The sequence below is a fragment of the Notamacropus eugenii genome, chromosome 4, assembly GCF_028372415.1.
Source record: "Notamacropus eugenii isolate mMacEug1 chromosome 4, mMacEug1.pri_v2, whole genome shotgun sequence".
Lineage (NCBI taxonomy): Eukaryota > Metazoa > Chordata > Mammalia > Diprotodontia > Macropodidae > Notamacropus > Notamacropus eugenii.
In genome coordinates, this window is record NC_092875.1 from 405,954,081 (window position 1) to 405,973,628 (window position 19,548).

Below are 19,548 nucleotides of genomic sequence, written 5' to 3' on the forward strand. Positions count from 1 at the left end.
AATCTCTACATTTTCTGGGGGACTTTGGATGGCTCACAGTTGGGTCAAGCACCATATGGAACCAAGACACAGAGTATATCCAAGAAAGAGTGTGAACAGTGATAATGTCACCTACATATTTTACTTCAAAGTCACCTATGTATGTTTTCTTGTGCTCAATGGATCCCAGGAAAAGTCTTTCCCATAGTGCCCATCTCTATAGCAGACTGACAATAGAAGAGGAGTATACTTTTGTAGATGGTGTGGTGGATAAAGCACTAAGGAGTCAGAAAGACTTGAGTTCAAATCAGGGCTCAGATACTTAGTAGTTATGTGACACCAGGCAAAATACTTAAATGCTACATACCTCAGTTTCCATATCTGCAAAATGGAGGTAATAATGCTTACCTCCCTGGGTTGTTGTGAAAATAACATGAGATAGTACTATTATTGTGATTCATTCATCTGACTAAGGTGCCTCAAGTCCACCATCAGCAAAGAAGCCATAGGAATCCAGAAAAAAATCTCCCAGGCAACTGTCCAGAAAGCTCATATGCCAAATTCTACAATTTTTAAATGTCTAGATAGAAAGAGGACAGAAAAGGTTCCAAGGATATTTGAAAGCTTTTAGCTCCCAGAAAAGCTGGCTCAAGGGGAAAAATAATAGCTAGCATTTATATAGCCCTTTTTGAGGTTTGCAAAAAGTTTTACAAATATAATCATAGCACTGATACTGACCTCTAATTTTCTTCCACCCTAGCTCTTCAAGACTGTGTCCTTGGCTCTAGTCTCTTCAACATATTTGTCAATGCTTTGGATGAAGACGTAAATGGTGGTCTTCTCAGGTCCACAGATGGCTTTGTGCTGGAAGGAAGAACTAGTAAACTACTTGGCAGAAATAAGTTTCAAAGAATAATTTGCAATGGCTTGAATACTAAGAAGAGGAAATGTAATAAGAATAAATGCAAAGTTCTATACTTCAGTTAAAAAAAATCAGTTGCATAAGTTGAGGATGGCAGACTCCTGCTTGAAAAGACTATGGGATCATAAATGCAGACCTGGAAAAAACCATGAAAGTTAAGTCTAACCCCTTCATTTCATCGATGAGAGGCCCAAGGAAATATAACATGACCCCAAGATCACACAAGTAATAAATGAGAGAGGAAAGATTTGAAAGGTTCTCTGACTTCAAATCCAGTAGTCTTTCCATCGTATCAAAAATTCATATGAAAAAGATCTAAGAATTTCGTGGGCTATAAGTTCAATATGAATGAGCAGTGAAATGTAGCAGCCAAAAGAGGTAATAAAATTTTAGGTTACCATATCTTGCACATAGTAGGTGCTTAAAATATGTTTGTTGAATTGTATTGAATTTGGTTAAGTTCACAGTAAAATAGAATCCAGAGCAAGATGGGTGAACATCCCACTGTACTTGCACCTGGTCAGTCTATGCCTGGAATATTGTGTCCTCATTTCAGTGCCACATTTTTAGGAAGATATTGACAAAACATACTGTGTCCAGTGAAGGGAGGCCAAATTAGAGAGAGAACTCAAACCCATTTCATATAAGAATTAGAGAAGCTAAGAATGTTTAGTTTGGAGGGAAAATATTCAAGGAGAATAAATATTTGAAGAGTTGTCATATGAAGGTTCAAACACATGGTTGTATTAGCACTGATTAATCAGGAGGAGGAAGCATGGCTGTGATCTGCAGTCACATCATCATGTCAACACCGGGCAGGAGAAAAGTCTGGAAGCACAATTTTATCAATTCAATTCAATAGCATTTATTTAGGACCACTGGATGGTGCAATGGAGAGAGTGCTGAACCTGGAGTCAGGATGACTTATCTTCCTAAGTTCAAATCTTGCCTCAGACACTTACTAGCCACATGACCCTGAGCAAGTCACTTAGCCTTGTTTGCCTTAGTTTCCTCATCTGTAAAATGATCTGGAGAAGGAAATACTAAACACTCCAGTGTTTTTGCCAAGAAAACCCAATGGGGTCAGGAAAAGTTGGACATGACTGAACAACAATAACAAAATATTAACAGATAAGACTCATGTAAAACCAAGGCTCTTTGGGGTCCTCAATAATTTTGAAGTCCAGGAACCAAAATGACTGAACTGAAGCATTTATTATATGCCTATTATATTCAAGACACTGTCCTGGGCACTCCAGGATACAAAAGAAAAAGTGGGGAAAAAACACTGCCTTTCCCTCAAAGAGATTACATCTCCAATGGAGCAACCAATTTATAAAACTACTATGAAAATGCAAGATAATGTGAGAAGAGAAAGACAGCTAATAACCAAGGGAATAAGGAAAGGCTTCCCATAGGAGGAGGCACCTGAGCTAAGCCTTAAAGAAAGCTCTAAGGACTCTAAGAGCTGGAGATAAGAAGAAAGAGGACTCTAGGAACAAGGCACTCTCTGGGGGAAAGAAGCACAAAGAGGGGACCTAGATTGCTGTGTTTGACGTGCAGCTGGTAGGTCCATTTGGCTGGAATAGCAAGGCATGAAAGAACATAGTGTAGAGTTAGTATGGAAGGGTGAGCAATATGAAGTAAGCCTGGAACTCTGCTGCAAAGAGCTTTAAGTGGGAGGAATTTGTGTTTTACCCAAGAGGTAACAGATAGGGAAAGGTAACCAAAAAGATTGGTGATCACAGAAATGACCTGGTTGGATACGTTTGTTGGGTTGTTGTGCTGGTCTTTCATTTTCCAAGAGGACCATGACATCAGGGAGATGATGACATGACTTGCAGTTGACTTTGATTTGAGTGAGGGATGGCTGTATAAGGTCACCAGGCTCACTTTCTCCTTCTGGGTCATCTGGGTCCAGTAGTCAGGTATTCATGAGGATAACTGGAGATAGCTCAGGATGCTATGGGAGACCCTGGCCTGGATGTTGGGAAAATCATTTTGGCAGCTGGTTGGGGGATGGATTAGAGAGAAAAGAAACAGAAAGCTGGGAGACTATTTAAAAGGTTACTACAATAACCCAGGTGAGAGGTGAGAAGGACCTGAACTAGGGTGGTAGTCATGAAGGGGATAGATGCAAGAGATGTTGAGGAGGTATAATCATAGAGACTTGGTAACTGATTGGATATGGGAGAAGGGGGACAGTGATAGACAGTCAAGGATTGCAAACTGAGATGATTAGAAAGATGGAAATGCCCTCAAACTGAAATAGGGATGTTTAGAGGAGGGATAGGTTTAGAAAAGAAAATCACAAGTTGTGTTTTGGACATTTGGTTTGAAATGCCTATAGGACAAACAGAGATGCCCACTGGTCATCGATAATGCGGGGCTGGAGTTCAGAAGAAAAACATGTATTTTGGGAATCATCTACAGGGAAATGATAATTAGATCCATGGTAGCTGTAGTCACAATAAATAACAAAGTTTGGGAGACTAGATGGCTTGGTTCCCGTAGCCCTTCCCATTCCTCCTCGTCTGCTCCTCACTGACCTCCCTAGCCTGAATACCTACTCTTCCAATCAGTTTTTTCACTTGTTTTTCAGGTTTTAGGATTCTGGTATGAGGAAGACATGCTTACCTTGCTGTGACCTGGCTTTCAGGTTTGCTTGAACAGACTCTGGTCTGTTCACCTCTCTTCCCCAAGAAGAGATTGCCCAGCCTCAGGCCTGGTGATTTACCATGGTTACGAACACACCTCTTATCTGTTCTCAAAGACTGAACATGATTCCCTAGGGCTCTTAATTAATTACTAATTGGTTGATTGATTAAAGGCTTTTAATCTAAAGTCCACAGAATCTCAAAGAGTCTATAGGATAGATTCCAAGGAAATTTGTGAATTTGGATGAAAAGAAATTGCCTAATTATTTCATTAACTGAAATTTAGAATCTTTAACTATACATTAAAAAACACATTTTGAGGAAATCCATAGGCTCCATTAGATTGCCAAAGAGGTCCAGGATACAAAAAAGTTTAAGAACCCTTAGTCTAGAAAAGAAAAACAACACAGGAGAAATGGAGGAGAAGTAGGAAGGCAGATTTTGACACAACCTAAAGAAAAAAAAAGACTTTTAAGAATTAGGGATGTCAACAAGTGGAATGAGCTACATCAGCCCCCTAGTCATTGTAAAAAGAGGCTAGATGAGTGCTTGGTAAGCATGGTGTTGGCAGCTTAGTGACCTGGGTAAAGGCTGGCTGAGGTGGCCTCTGAGGTTCTTTCTAAAACTCTTAGATTCTTGAAATCTCCAAAATGGCCAGTGGAGAAATCCTTCCAACCACTTTCTTCATTCAATTAGTTACCAGTCTCTGTATGTTATATAAAACAATAATCATAATCTCCATCAACATAGAAGGATAAGAGAATAAATATTTATTAGACATCTGCTATGTGCCAAGTATTGGGCTAAATGCTTTTCAACTCTTCTCCAATCTCAAGGATAACCTTGTGAAGTAGATGCTATTATCTCCATTTTACAGAAGGAGGAGAAAACTTAAAGCTCTAAAAAACAATTAAAGGGATTGCCCAGGGTCAAACAGCTAGTGAGTGTGTAAGGCAGGGAGGATTCCATCCAGGTCTTCTGATGGGTTTGGCACTCTGGACCCACCCCCTCATAGTGAAAGCTACAAGTATTTTTTCTTCCTTTGCCTTCATTCAATTAACCCCATTTGGAGATTTTCTTGACAAGGATATTAGAGTGATTTGTCACTTCCTTCTCCAGTTTATTTTACAGATGAGGAAACTGAACAAACAGGGTTAAGTGACTTGCCCAAGGTCACACAGACAGATTTTTAGCTCAGGAAAAGGAGTCTTCCTGATTCCAAGGCCAGCACTCTATCCATAGCACCATCTAGCTGCCCCAAGTATTTTTAGAATCCTCTAATGATTCTCAGCCAAACTAGGATCTCTAACGGCAGCCCTGACTTGGCTGCTGACGTTGTTCTAGATGTTTCTGTCACCTATCTCTCCCTTGTCCACCACTGCTTCTTATCACAAAGGCTTTCCATACCAACCATTCAGCAATCAAACAGTAACCAAAATCTTTCCAGCCCCCTCTCTAGCCTGAGCTAAGTGTTTCCCCTTAGTTCAGGCTAGACAGGCTGCCAGAAGGGTTTAGGGGGTGCTCAAAGGGAGGGTGGAAGTAGGAGGAGAGGAAGGACAGCAGCTGTCTTCACATTTCTGATGTCTTTTGCTTGCCAAGCACCCGTGCATTCTAATTTTGTTTTTCTAATTGCAGGTGTGCTGGCCTTCCAGGGTGCCAGGGACATTACCATCTTAATGGCCGGATCTGCACAGCCATCAGAAGAGTAAACTCCTGTTTAACCCCACGGTTGAGTCACAAAGAAAAAGATTTCTAAACATGCTGCAAGAGGGGAAGCTTAGGGACAAGGGTAGGGATTGGGGTGGGAGGTTGCAGAGGGTCTGGGGAACGGGGCCTTTTTGCAGGTCTTTGAAGGAAAAAGTAACAGATTCAGACGAGGGCCAAAATATATGTGGCAGACTTGTGCCCTGAGCTAAAAAGCGAAAGGACTGAACTGAAATAAAAATAGCCACAACCCAGCATTCAAGGGGACTTGTTTTTGTGCAAAGGAAGAATGCCAAGCCACCAGTTTCAAGTGCATAATTGTGCCAACGGGCTCCGGGTTGAAAAGCTGCATTATTAAGAAGTTAATGCCTGACAGCAGCAGGCCCCAACCTCAGCAGAATGCGGCTGTCTCCCTCCAAGGGACCCCAGACCTCCAAATCTTCATCTGGAGTCATACATCTCCAGATTAAATTATCAGAGGGAGCAAATTGGACCAACTGAAATCCAAAGCAGACATGTACCAAAGATTAGGAGAAGGGAGTGGGCTCCTTCCAAAAAAGGAAAAAACCACCAAAAGATTGTTTCTATTGTAGGAATCTTAAGGAAAAAAATGCCCATTTACCCAGGGAAACAATAAGTGGTTGGTAGCTTTACAAAACAAGAGGAAAGAAATACCCAAAACTTAAGAATTTTCGCATTTCATTTACGTGGAAAACTTCAATCAGGTTACCACAGAATCACATTATTGTCCCTTTACAAGAAATAGAGAGTCACCTTATCTTGGGTTTAAAGGATATTTTCATCTGTCACTGTCATCTGAAAATGCTGTATATACTGTATAGAAAATGCTCTTATGGATAATCTAGTGAAAGAAGGCTACCTCCTCTGCTTTCCCCATGCATACCTGTTTCCTCTCTCTGCTCCTCAGTGTGGTGCATTTGGATCTGAGCCTGAGGTCTGAACCTCACCTTTGCCACTTACTACCTGGGTAACCTATGGCAGCTCAGTTCTCTATTCCAGGCCTACATTTCTTCATCTATAAGATGTGGACTAGTTAGCTCCTGAGGTACCTTGCAACTCTAGGGCAGCTGGGTGTCACAGTGAATAAAGAACTGAACTTTCAGTACAAAGGTGCACTCTTACTAGCTTTGTGACCCTGGGCAAGTCACTAAACCCTTGTTTGCCTCAGTTTCTCCATCTGTAAAATGGGGATTATAATAACATCTACTTGCCAGGGCCATTGTGAAGATCAAATGATAATAATATTTTTGTGTATTGTGTGGTACATATTTATTTATTTGCATATTTAATGCATCCCATGATAGTATGTCAGCACCTAAAGGGAAGGGTATTATTTCATTTTTATCTTTGTAGTGAGCCCCAGGTCCTAGCATATACCTATCTCACAGGTGCTTAATAGATTAGTGCCATGCAAGCATAACCAAAGTTCTCTCTGGTATTTCCCTAGTACAGTGCATGGCACATAGCAGGTATTATTAAAAATTATTATTTTTATTTAAATTTGGGATCCCATTTTGAGGAGGAAATCGATGGAAACGATAGCTTTGACTAGTCTTTCTTTGAAACCCTAGCCAGAGCTACCAACACAGGACCAGGACGGGGGTGCAGAGAGTGGGGAAGTTCAAAAACTACTTCTTTGAAAAAGAACTGGGGCCTTTGGAAGATTATAGATTCAGATTGAGTAGGAGTCCAACATGGCATCTTGAAAAAACTTAGAAGATTCTAAGCTTTATGAAGAGACCTAGTACCCAGAATGAAGGAGGGGAATACTTGTCAGTACTAGGCAGAAACTTGGGGAGACTGGGGCTTTGTCACAGGATGCTGCCATCTGTAAGGAGGGTTGAAAAGGAAAGGTAAGCCTGCTGGTACTTCTTCAGAACCAATGCAGTCCTCCCACCTCACCTTGTGTTTTAACCGCTGCCTCCAGCATGCCACCTGCAGAAGGTCCTATTATCATGCCCTACCTTCTCTCCCAAAGGATGATGAAGACATGAGTTGGACTCTAAGGGATGGGCTGTCCCCCTTGGGCTGAACCAGTCAAGGGGACTCTGAAATACCACCTTCCACGCCGCCTCTGTGCTAACCCAACCAAATTTGCCCCAGCGTAAGCAGAAGGTTGAAACCCCAGATCTGGACCAAAATCAAGCAAAAAACAACAAATTGAATGGAAACACAGGGGTTTAAAACAATGATCAAAAGGGGAAAGGGACAAAGCTACAGGGTCTTAACTAGTCTTCCATCTGTTTGATGTGCATCTGTAAGACCCTCACAACCTGACTCTAACCTACCTTCCCAATCCCTTCCCCGCTCTCTCTAATCTAACCAAATAGGCCCTCTCTCTCTTCCTCTTACAGGATACTCCACCTCCTATCTCCAGGCCTTTGTACTGGCCTGTGGCCTTCATGCCTAAAATGCTCTCCCACCTCACCTCTGCCTCTCAGAATTCTTGTTTCCTTTAAGACTTAGCTCATGTATGTTCAACTGAGGCCTTTCCTTATCTTGCTGGCAGCAAGGGCTCTCTCTTCCTGCTCCTTCACCAAAATTTACTTTGTATTTATTATGCACGGAGGTAGCATATGTTTATTTACATATGTAATGTCTCCAATGATAGAACTGTATGCTCCTACAGGGAAGGTTTTATTTTGTTTTCATCTTTGTGTTCTCAGATCCCGATATATGTCTATTGCAAAGTAATAATAAATAAATTCCAAACAAATAGAGCCCAAGTTCTGTCTTGAAATTTCCTTAGCTCTCCCTACCAAATGAATTACCATTTCCTTTATTTCTTTTTCATGATGTAAGTGGCCATTGCTCAGAATTTCTTTTTCCTTTTTGAAAATCTTATCACTTCCTTTCACAATTTTCACACTTCTTTTTTCAGAAGGAAATCAACCCTTCTTATCCACACCAATTCCCCTCTGGATCTGCACATATCCTCTTGAGGGAGTCAGTGTGGTGTAATGGGAAGGACCTTGAACTTCCAGAGAGAAGCCTTAGGTTGGATGCCTACACCTACCTACCATGTGACTTTAGGCAAATCACTATTTCTCTGAACCTCAGGGTACTCATTTATAAAATAGATATAATAATATTTGTACTTTCTATCTTACAGGATGGTTTATGAAATTCAAAGAATATAGTGTTTATGAAAACTATTGTTATAATGAGTATTGTTCCATCTCAGGGTAAGAGATATTTAATTGGTCCCACTGGGAAAAATAAAACTCTGGCAGGGGAGACAGAGACCTGGCCTTGGAATCAGGGAAATCTGAGGCCAAGTCCCATTTTTGACACATAATGGCCATATGACCCTGGGCAAATTTAACTTCTCAGTGTCCTAGGCAACTCTCTGAGACTAAAAGTTGTAGAAGAGTAGCCAACTGCATTGATAAAGGGAGTTCTGTCATTGGACATTCCCTATGTCAGTGAAACATCTATACCTTGCCCTCTTGTCCTCCAAGTCCTCTAAAAGGTTGATTTGTCTCAGAAGAAACTCTACACCATTCAACTCTGTTGTAGTGGCCTCTTTATCCTAAGTCCTATTGGCTTCAGGCAGAACGGGTTTCCTGGATCATTTCCTTACAACCTCTAAATCCATGTCCCATTCCTGACTTGTCCTAGGCTTAAAGTATAACCCTTCCTAGTGGTTATTTGGACATGGGATTCTATGAACGCTGAAATGTCTTCAAAATTCAACAGAAGAGAGATAAGATGGCACCATACTCAAAAATAGAATGGACATGTTGGTGGAGGGGACCCATTCAGCCCTTTCTAATCATACCTCGTGGCATGCCCGTAAGGTCAACCCTACATGTTGAAGTGGTAACTGAAGGAGCACCCAACAATTTGTCTCCTGCATCGTAAGTACCTCCACCTACATGAGGCCAGTCCTAACCTTCTAAGCTACTCCTGCAATCCCTCTTCTCCTAAAAATTATTGGGGATTTTCCTTGTACATATTTTGCATTCATTTATCTGCATATGGAATGCAAGCTCTCTGAAGTCAGTGACTATAACCTTTTGTCTTTGTGGTCCAGCTCAGAGTATGGTGACTGGCATCCAATAAGCATTCATTAAATGCTTATTGAATGAACGTAGCATGGAATGTGGAAAGAATGCCAGTCTTGGAGTCAGTTCCAGATGTATGATGGTTCACCAGTCATGTACCATGGCCTTTCTTCTCCATGCCATTGCTGTTGCTTAGTCATTCAGTCTTATCCAACTCTGCACGACCCTGTGGACCATAGAGTTCATAGGGTTTTCTTGGCAAAGATACTAGAATGGTTTGCCATTTCCTTCCCCAGTGGATTAAGACAACCAAAGGTTAAGTGACTTGCCCAAGGTCACACAGCTAGTGAGTGTCTAAGAACAAATTTGAATTCAAGTATTCCTGACTTCAGGCTCAGTGTTCTATCCCATCTAACTGCCATTATTGGCTAGTAACTCAGAGTTCCACTTCCTGACTTCGAGACTGCCCCCTAGCTACTAGACAAAGTACATTATTACTTTCAAAACACTTGTAGGTTCTTTATTGTATTTGCATCCTCGATGCATCCCTTGAAGTAGAAAGGACAGGTATTTTCATTGCCATTTTCCAGGTAAGCAAATTGAAGATCCAAGAAGCTAAGACTTAAATGTGAGGAAATAGGAGCTCCTTGAGTAGTAATTAGCAGGGCTGAGGCTTAAGTCTTCTGGAACTGAGGTCAGCATCTTTCCTAGTACACACTGCTACTGCTAAGCATCATTCCTTTTTGCTCGTTCATGCAAAGCTTTGCTTGGAGAGTTTACCTTGGAAATGATGATTTCTTCCTTCTTCATGCCCATCACATTCTAAATGTCCTATATGTTAGTCAGAGAAACTATGTAATCAAAGGATCACAGAAAAGATCAGAATGGAACGAGAAAGAATAGTTTTCTATGTCTTCCTAGGACCGCAATTTAATTTTATATTCCCTGACTGGGTGACTCAGTACAGGGCTTATATATACTTTGGGAAAGTACTTGAGGACACTATTAGAGTTCTCCTGGATTATCAGTGAAATGAGCATTGGATTTAGAATCTTATGGTCTGTCTCAAATTTTGACTCTGTCAATTATTACCTATGTGACCTTGGACAAACCACTTCCAAAGGCTCACTGTTTCCTTTCCCTTTGCTTTTATGGTGGTCCTTTGATAGAGCTAGGGACAAGACATTTGCGGATCCAGGCAAATGTGACAATTGTGGCCAACTAAATTTATTGTTATTTGTGCTGTATGAAATGGACCTTCACCATGACATCCAAAATGACCATTTAGAACCCCTGGACAGAGGATTTTTCTGGCATTAAAAACACATGCATTTATCTTTTTTTTAAAGTAACTTTTTTAATGCCCTTTATTGCATACCCTGAGGAAGCTTGCCTTAGTGCCCACCTATCCTATCAATCTTGGTAAAAGGGGAAAGTGACCAAAACACATTAAGAGAAAGGAGAAAGCAGTAAAGGGAAAGGGGGCAGAAGGAAAAATAATAGGACTCATTCTTATTCTCCTCTCTCCCCCGCCCCAAACCTATCATACGTACAGTGCCATGCCACTGAGGGAGGGAGATTAAGAAACTCAGATAAATAAAATGAGTCATTGTGGGAAGAAACATTATAGGCTTAGAAACATAGCAACCTAATTATAGTCTTTGTAAACCATAGAATCATAGAAGAATGACAGGCTTACATTAAATAGAATTTTGTGTTAATCCCAATTTTGGTTGAAGATCAATGACCTGGGTTCCAAATAGGACTCTACCAGTAAGTTGTTATATGACTTTGACCATGTTTCTCTCTCGATTTCATCTGTAAATGGAAACAAATCCAACCACTGACACTTACTAATTAGCTATTTGACCCATAGCAAGTCATCTAACTTCTCTGAGTCTCAGTTTCCTTATCTATAAAATGGGGATAATAATACTTATTGAAACCTTACAAGGTTGTTATGACAACTAAATGACATAATGTACATACAGTATTTTACAGGCTTTAAGGGGATATGTAAATTCAGTTATTTTTGTTAATTTATGACATCTTTCTGACTTTTTAAAAGGAAGTGTTGCACGGTGGCCAGAGAGATGACCTCTAAACCAAGGACACATAGGCTCAAGTCTCACCTCTGATACTTATTGACTGTGGGTGACCCTGAGGGAATCATTTAACTTCTTAGTCCTATAGACAACACTTAAGACTATAGGTTGCCAAAAAGGTACCAACCTGCATTAAAAAAGTAAGTTTCTCATATGGAAATTCCCTCTATCCATTAAGCTATAGGTCCATTCCATATCCCTAGTCTACTCACCATGACGACACAAAATAACAATCATACATGTACTCAGACTCAAGGAGAGTGATCTTGAAGGTTAGGGTTGTTGTTGTTTGTCCTTCCTTCTCAAAAAGGAGGAAGATGATGCCATGACTTGCAAGTCAATTGGATTTAAGTAAGGAGGGACTGTGCAAAGTCATGAGCCTCACTTTCTCCTCCTGAGCCATGTGGAACCAGTGGCAGATATGGATCAGAATAAATGGAGATAGTCTCTGAAGGTTAGGGTAAGTTTAAATTGAACAATAATTACCTGTATAAAATATTCATCTCAAGGGTGGAGATAAACAAATCATTAGACAATAATGAGGTCCCCTGGTTAGAGATCTAAATGAAATTCCCTCAATATTTATCCCACGGGCTGCAGATTAGTATTTAGATTGTGATGATAAATGAATGTGGTCAGGTATTTTTCCCTTTCATACAGGCAATCATTCCATGAAGAAATGGCCCATAGGGAAGCAATTTTCTCAATTCAGCTTTCCAATAGCCAAAACTTTGGCAGAATCTTTATCAGTCCTGCAGTTTGGGTAACATAAAATTAAATCAGCCAATGGTTAAAGGGAGAATCCAAAGTTCAGAAGGTTGTCAAAATTGCTTCCAGAGATTTACATGCACATTAGTAAGTAGAATAAAACATTAAGATTTATTAGATATCAATATATAGTAAAAGTTACAAAAATAGTCATACCCTTTGACCCAATTGTTAGGAACATATGTAAACAATGTTTCTATGAAGAACGTCACAAAAAAAAGACCTAGCTCTCATAAATTTTCATGGCAGCATAATATGTAATTGCCCCAAATTCGAAACAACCTACGGGTCTGACAGCATGGGAATGATTAAAAGATTATGGTACCTCAAGTAATAGGATATTATTATGCAATTAAGACCAAGGAGGATAAAGAATACCAGAATATCTGAAAAGATCTTTATGAAATAATGGTAAACTTGAAAAGCAGGACTAAAAGAAAAGCAATAATTGTAGTCATATGAGGAAAAAAGAAATAAGAATGAATGTACAAAGGATCCTGAAGGAGACTTAGAAGAAGGGATTAAAAAGGTTCTATGGTCTATATATTGAAGTTAATTAATTTAAATCTAAATAGCTATTAAATAAAGTTAGGTTTTTGTATAGGTGTTTATAGAGAATTCTTTCTTTTTAAAAAAGTTACTGATGCTCTTTTAAAAAAAAGTGATGTCAATTCCCAGTGGTTCTTATTCCCATAGAACCTTCAATTGTTACAAAGCAGTACAAGTCGAACATAACAAATCAAAATACCGGCTATGTCTGGCAATGTATTCTTTATTGATCATCTACATTCATTTCTCTCTAACATGAGTAGAGACACGTTTCATCAGTTCTTTGAAGCTGCCATTGGTCAGTGCATTGCTCAGAATTTTTAAGTCTTTCAACATTATTTTTCTTTACATTATTGTGTTCATCATGTAAATTGTTCTCCTGGTTCTGTTTACTTTTCTCTTCCTGTTATACTTCTTATTAAATAAATTAATTTTGTTAAAAAGATAAGGATGGGGGAAAAATAAAGAGTGCTCAGTAGAAAACAAAAGAAAACCCACAAGGAAGCAAAGAGAAGCTGGGTAGCTTTGTAAACAACATGTAGTATTTATTATATAGGTTTTCTTGAAATGGAAATTTATTGTTTTATATTGAATCCTCTCATGTTCTGCTATGTAAGTGACAAGGTTTTTTTCTTTTTCTTTTCTTATTTTGTATTTAAGTTTTGGGGTTTGTTTGGGGGGATAGAGACGAGAATTCTATATTTTCTCCATCAGTTTCTGGGGTGAGTGAATGGCAATAATATTGTAGAGCAAAATAACTTTGAAAGATTTAAGAATTCTGATCAATGCAAGAATAAACCACAAGTTCAACAGAATTAAAATGAAACACACTAATATCTTGCTGAAAGAGAAGCGATTACCTTAACACAGACACATTTTCAGATATGACTAACTTGGGAATTTGTTGTGCAAAATTATGGCGATATATACTGAGGGGTTTGTTTCTCTATATTTTTTTAATTTGTTCTGTGGGAGAGAGAGTTAGTGGGAAAGACAAATTAATTACAAAATACTTTAGTATTTTTAAAAAAAATATTAAAAAAAAAAAAAAGGCAGCTACGTGGCCCAGAGACTAGAGCACTGGCCCTAGAGTCAGGAAGACCTGAGTTCAAATTCAGACACTTGACACACTAGCTGGGTGACCTTGGACAAGTCATTTAACCCCAATTGCCTTGCCTTCCCCCCTTCAAAAAGAAGAAAAAAGGATGCTACTAGGTCTATGATTTCATTGGTATAGGGAACTCCCTTTACAATACTTTTTCTTAAATAATATTTTATTTTTTCCCCAATTACATGTCAAAAACAAATTTTTTACATTTTTTTTAAATTTTGAGTTACAAATTCTATACCTTCCTGCCTCTTCTCCCCCCTCTCTGAGAAGGTAGGCAATCTGAGATACATGTACAATCATGTAAAACATTTCCATATTAGTAATTTTGTTGAAGAAAACAAAGAGAAAGAAAGAAGAAAAGAAGGGAAGGAAGGAAGGAAGGAAGGAAGGAAGGAAGGAAGGAAGGAAGGAAGGAAGGAAGGAAGGAAGGAAGGAAGGAAGGAAGGGTGGAAAACAGTATGCTTCAATCTACATTCAGGCCCCAGCAATTGTTTTTGATCATTGTATTGCTGAGAATTTCATCGAATTTTGAAAATTCATTTTATCCCACATTTACCCTTCAGGATTTAAGCTTCTGAGGTTCCATCATAGCCATATTACTATTACCTCTGGAGTTCACAGACTCATAGATTTAGATGAAAGAGAACTTGATACCTTCCAGGCTAATCGGTTCATTTTATAGATGAGGAGCTGAGTCTGGGAGAGACTGAGTGACTTGCCTAGGGTCATTCAGCTGGGAAGGGTCTGAGATAGAATAAAAATTCAGGTCCATCTGGACTCGAATCCCAGTTCTCTATCCATTGTGCCACTCTATCCTCAATTCAATTGTATTAAATCATCTGGACCTATATACAAATCATAAGCTTTCTAGACCATCTAAGAGACTAAAATACATGATTGGTGGTATATTCTGTATTTGAAAGACAATCAATCTAATGGAAAGGATGATTATACTCTTTTGTTAGGGAGAGTTAAATTAGATAAGAGAGAGGGTAAACAGGGGAGTTTCAATCATTAGAGAGAATTGAGAGAAAATATTGGTGGAACTGGATGGTAAGTGCTATTAATAATAGAAGAATTTCATCTTCTCAGACTACACAAATGAACACAGCTCCCATTTAGAGAGTGGACAAGTGGAACTCAAGAGAGAATTAAGAAGAGGGACAAATGGAAAAGTAAGCTTAATAAGAAAAGTTTTGAGATGAGGTCCCGAGTAAGTAGAATTAGAGGAAATGTCTAGGCATATTCGTTTGAAAATATCTTAAATCTCATCTGAAATGAGAAAATATCTTTCTGTAAATCTTTAAGAACATATACAAGAGATTTCAAAAGAGGCTTGTCAACTACATCCCAGGAAACTTTTGTGAAAGGATGGAGCTTAGCATATTTAAGTTATATTTTTCATAGGCTCAGTGTTCATAGGTAGTTCAGGAAATTCATTTAGGCTTTGATTGTCAAGAAAGGTTCCGAGACCTGTCATTTGGAAGGTCATATAACCTAATAGAGACATGATCTCCAAGATTAATGACCCCAATGCTTGAATGGGATTTCCTTATGAAGCAGACATGTTGGGGAAAACAAGCCACTAGAAAAATAACCCTTTGAAAGCCATGCCATAATGCAAAATCAATCGATCTATTCAGGTTTATTCTAAAAGCAAGTTAGTGTAGAAGGAATTTGTATAACTTAATTTTTGTTGTTCAGTTATGTCCAACTCTCTGTTTCTTGGCAAAGATACTGGATTGGTTTGTCATTTCCTTCTCCAGCTTGTTTTACAGTTGAGGAAACTGAGGCAAATGGGATTAAGTGACTTGGTCAGGGTCACACAGCTAGTAAGTGTCTGAGGCCAGATTTGAACTCAGAAAATTGAGTCTTCCTGATTCTGAACCCAACACTTTCTTGTTGTTTGCTCAAGTCCAACTCTTCATAACCCCATTTAGAGTTTTCTTGGCAAAGACAGTGGAGTGGTTGATCATTTCTCAGTTGATTGAGAGGCTTTGATATTAATCTTGATATTAAGTTATATATGTTGGAGACCATGGATTTTAATTCATGGATGCCTTCCTCTGAAAAGTCATAGGTATAAAGCAAACAACATTGTTCTTAGCAGATCTCAAGAGCTATCTGTAGAATTAGGCTTATTACAAACTTGAGAAAAATGTTAACCTGTCATTTTGTTTCTGTTGCTAAGAAATGAGGTTTTAAGGGTGGGTTAGATAATTTTCCCCAAGGAGCCATATTTTAGGTTAAGAAAACCTTCTGAGATTGAAATGGGAAACCCATTTTCCATGCTAAAAGGGAAGTGTAGAAAGCTAGCAGGAAGGAAAAATGGCATCTGGGACACTGGCTATCCCACAAACTAATCTCCTTGCAGAAGAATTACCTTTTCCTTTTAAAGAACATTTTTTTCTAATCAAAGTTTTAAAAAAATTCTAAAACAACATACAATAAAAGAGTAAAGAAAAAGATAGGATACCAGTAGTCCTCCATTATTTCAGTAATTGCATAGGTATTTACTCTGCACCTATTACCTGCCAGGAATTTGTGCTATGTACTGAGGACATGTCAATCAATCAATTAATCAACTTATTAAGCACGTTCTATAAAAGTAGAAAGGTCTCCACCCTCAAGGAATTTACATTTCTTTGGAAATCATCTGAAATGAGAAAAAAACAAGTGAATTTTCTAGATTATTGGAGTGTATTCACTTAAGGCTGAGATGTTTTATTTTTATTTGTAAGGAAAACAAAATATGCACTTTCCTAACAGAGTAAACAGAGACATATTGAACATACAAACTTTTCTTTGCATTCAAGGTCACTGAAGTAAGACTGAATCCTTATTCTGGATCCACTGAGACAGGTGGAAGAATTCTATGCCCCTTCACTAAATGTCCCCAGATTGATGCTGTTTTCACAGATGTTTCTTCTATCTCCTCCATTATGCAATTTTGAATCTCTGACATAGACCAACCCTACCCATCTTCTCCTGGGTCTCTCATCATCTCTCATAGATGCTACTGTCTTCTGCTGATGTTGCCTCTGTCTGCTTTTTTTTATCGTCTTGTTTCTGTCTTCTGCCTTTGTACCTCTACCCTTTGATTTTCTCTTGTACTGCTGAAATTTGCTTTAACAGAGTCTATAGCTTAGAAGATTCTCTCTCCTCACCTCTGCCCCCTGGATTCCCTGGCTTCCTTCAAGGCTCAGCTTAAATTATATTCACTTTAAAATGACTTTCCCTCTCATCCATTCTCCTCCCTCCCCTCCTTTTCCCTCTCTATCATAGTCCCTTTTCTCTGTATTAGCTTCAATTTGGAAAGCATTTATCTTGTATGTGCAATTTTTGCATCTTTTCTCCCCAATAGAATGTGAGCACCATGAGATCAGGGACCATATTGACCTTTTTTGAGGAGGGAGGGGTATCCCCAGAACTTAGCAGAGTGCCTGACACAAAGTAAGAGCTTAACTAATGCTTGTTTGCTTTTCTGACCATCAGAACTGACCAATCACATTACCTGTAAATCTTAAGAAGAGCCTTAGGTTCTCAGTTGTCTTTATCACTACTTTCATTTGGAACTGTGTTTTTCCTCTTTCTTCCAGGCTTGCAGCTGTACAGCTGTTGAGGTTTGTTGAGGTTGCTAGATGATATCTTGTGGTTGTTGAACTGAGGCATCCATGTGTAATTACTTTACTTATTGTTATTAAAATGGATTTATATTTTTCTGAAACTGTTTACAAGAAATATTTCTTTTAGATAGTGTAAGAGACGTAGTAATGATAATAATAAAACCAACTTTTTATAGCACTTACAGTGTGCCAGGAATTACTCTAAGATTCGTATTTTATCATTCCAGAAAGGTTACCAGTAACCTACATAAAATAATCAGGAAGGAGATGTTTGTTTAGTTTTCCAGACCTATAAAAATTCCTAGTGTGGGAATTTCTTCTACCTATGGCAATTGACAACTTACCTTTAGTCTTAGAACGGGTCATTCTATAAAATTCAATCACCATCAGCAAAGAAGGGGGAAAAAGAAGTTCTATTTGTGTGTAGATCTACAGCATTCCCACACGCTGTCTCTTGCTCTGGTTTGCATCATGGTCAAATCTACATCCTGTCACTTTCTACATTCATTTCTTTTTCCAGCCGTTTTCTGTCTTGTTAAGTGGGGATGAGCTGTAGTAAAGTTCTGTAGGTTTATCTAACTCTAAAAGCCTTCTGGCTAGCTGGGGAGGGGGGAGCTGTATTCCTGTAGTATCAGAAACAGATGTGCTGAGTTAGACAAGGTAAAAAAAAAGAAAAACATCTAACCATGTTGACAGAATTCTGGTCTGTTAAGTAAACCCAGACTCCTTTAAGAAGGAGCTTAAGGGAGCAATGCCTCTGGGCCCATCTTCAATCAGAACAGAAAACTTCTAGATTTGGCTAAAGCCGCAGCTAGATTCTTCTCAGCCTCGGACAATTTGCAAGTCAACCAACCATCTCATTTGCCACATTCCCTTCTCTCCTCTAGGCCCAGTGGGGGTGGTACAGGAAGCAAATACAACGTCTTATCAAGAGAAGCTGTATGCCAGAGCAGAGTCCTGCCTGAAAATATTGTTTTGGCTCTCTCCAGTTTAAATTGGTTCAAAACTGCTTATTCTTAGAAACATAAGCTCAAATATTCCAGCATCTCTTGAAGTTTGAAGGGAAATAGTTTTAACTCAAATGAAAGGGAATATTTCTTTACACAGCATTTGTATATTATAAATTCTTATCACTCCAGGAGGCAGTTCAGATCGATATTATAAACAAGTTCAAAAGGGACTTTGGCATATTTCTGGGTTGTAGATCCATAACAGGCTATTAAGTAGAAATGGGGTACAGTATTAACTTTTTGAAGTCAGTATCACAAAGGGCAACTTTCTTATTCCCCCCCAAAGAGATCTTTAACTTGCCCCCATGTTCCAATAATTCACTTATTCAGTTAACATTAAGTGCATAATAGACACAAGGTTCTGGGTGTAAAAAATGCACTGGAGTTACAATTAATAAAAATTGTATTTCTAAGACAATATACAGCTCTCTGAAAAGGGAGTAGAAATCTACATGGTTCTATGCTGTTTCCCCTGCCACTTCACTAATTGGCATCTCCCTGGGTCTAAAGCAAAAAAAGGCTGAAGACCAATCAGATACCCTTAATTTGGATTTCACCCCTTCTCCCCCCAAAACAACTGGCTAGTGTAAGGAATGCCATGTAGCAATGAATTAAGTCCTGGGGATTCACCAAGCTCAGGGGACTATCATTCATAGGAATTCCTTCTTCTTACCATGACCTGAAAATCATCTGCCCAAAGGCCCTTTGAAGACAACCCTGGTACTGTTGCCTTCCTCTTCTACTTCTAAAGTGCTTGTCTACTGTTGTTCCAGTTTGGGAGTTGAGGGGAGGAGTTACTTTCCCTAAAAACACACATGATCTTTCCGTGATATCCTCTTTAAGTCCCAGTAATGAACTAGATAATGAATGTGACAATGCAGTGGCTCTGTTGGAGGTAAAATATGGGAAGGGGAAAAATCCCTGAACATGAACAGCTTGAACTAGGGTTCAACTGAACTCTGACTTTGGTCTGATTCTTTGCCACAAGGGCAAGAAGAATTTCCTTCATTTTCTCCTATTTCAAAAGGGAGTTGGAGATTCATTGTCCAGCAAAGGAGTATTTTTGGGCTCTGGCTGGTCCCCCTACTC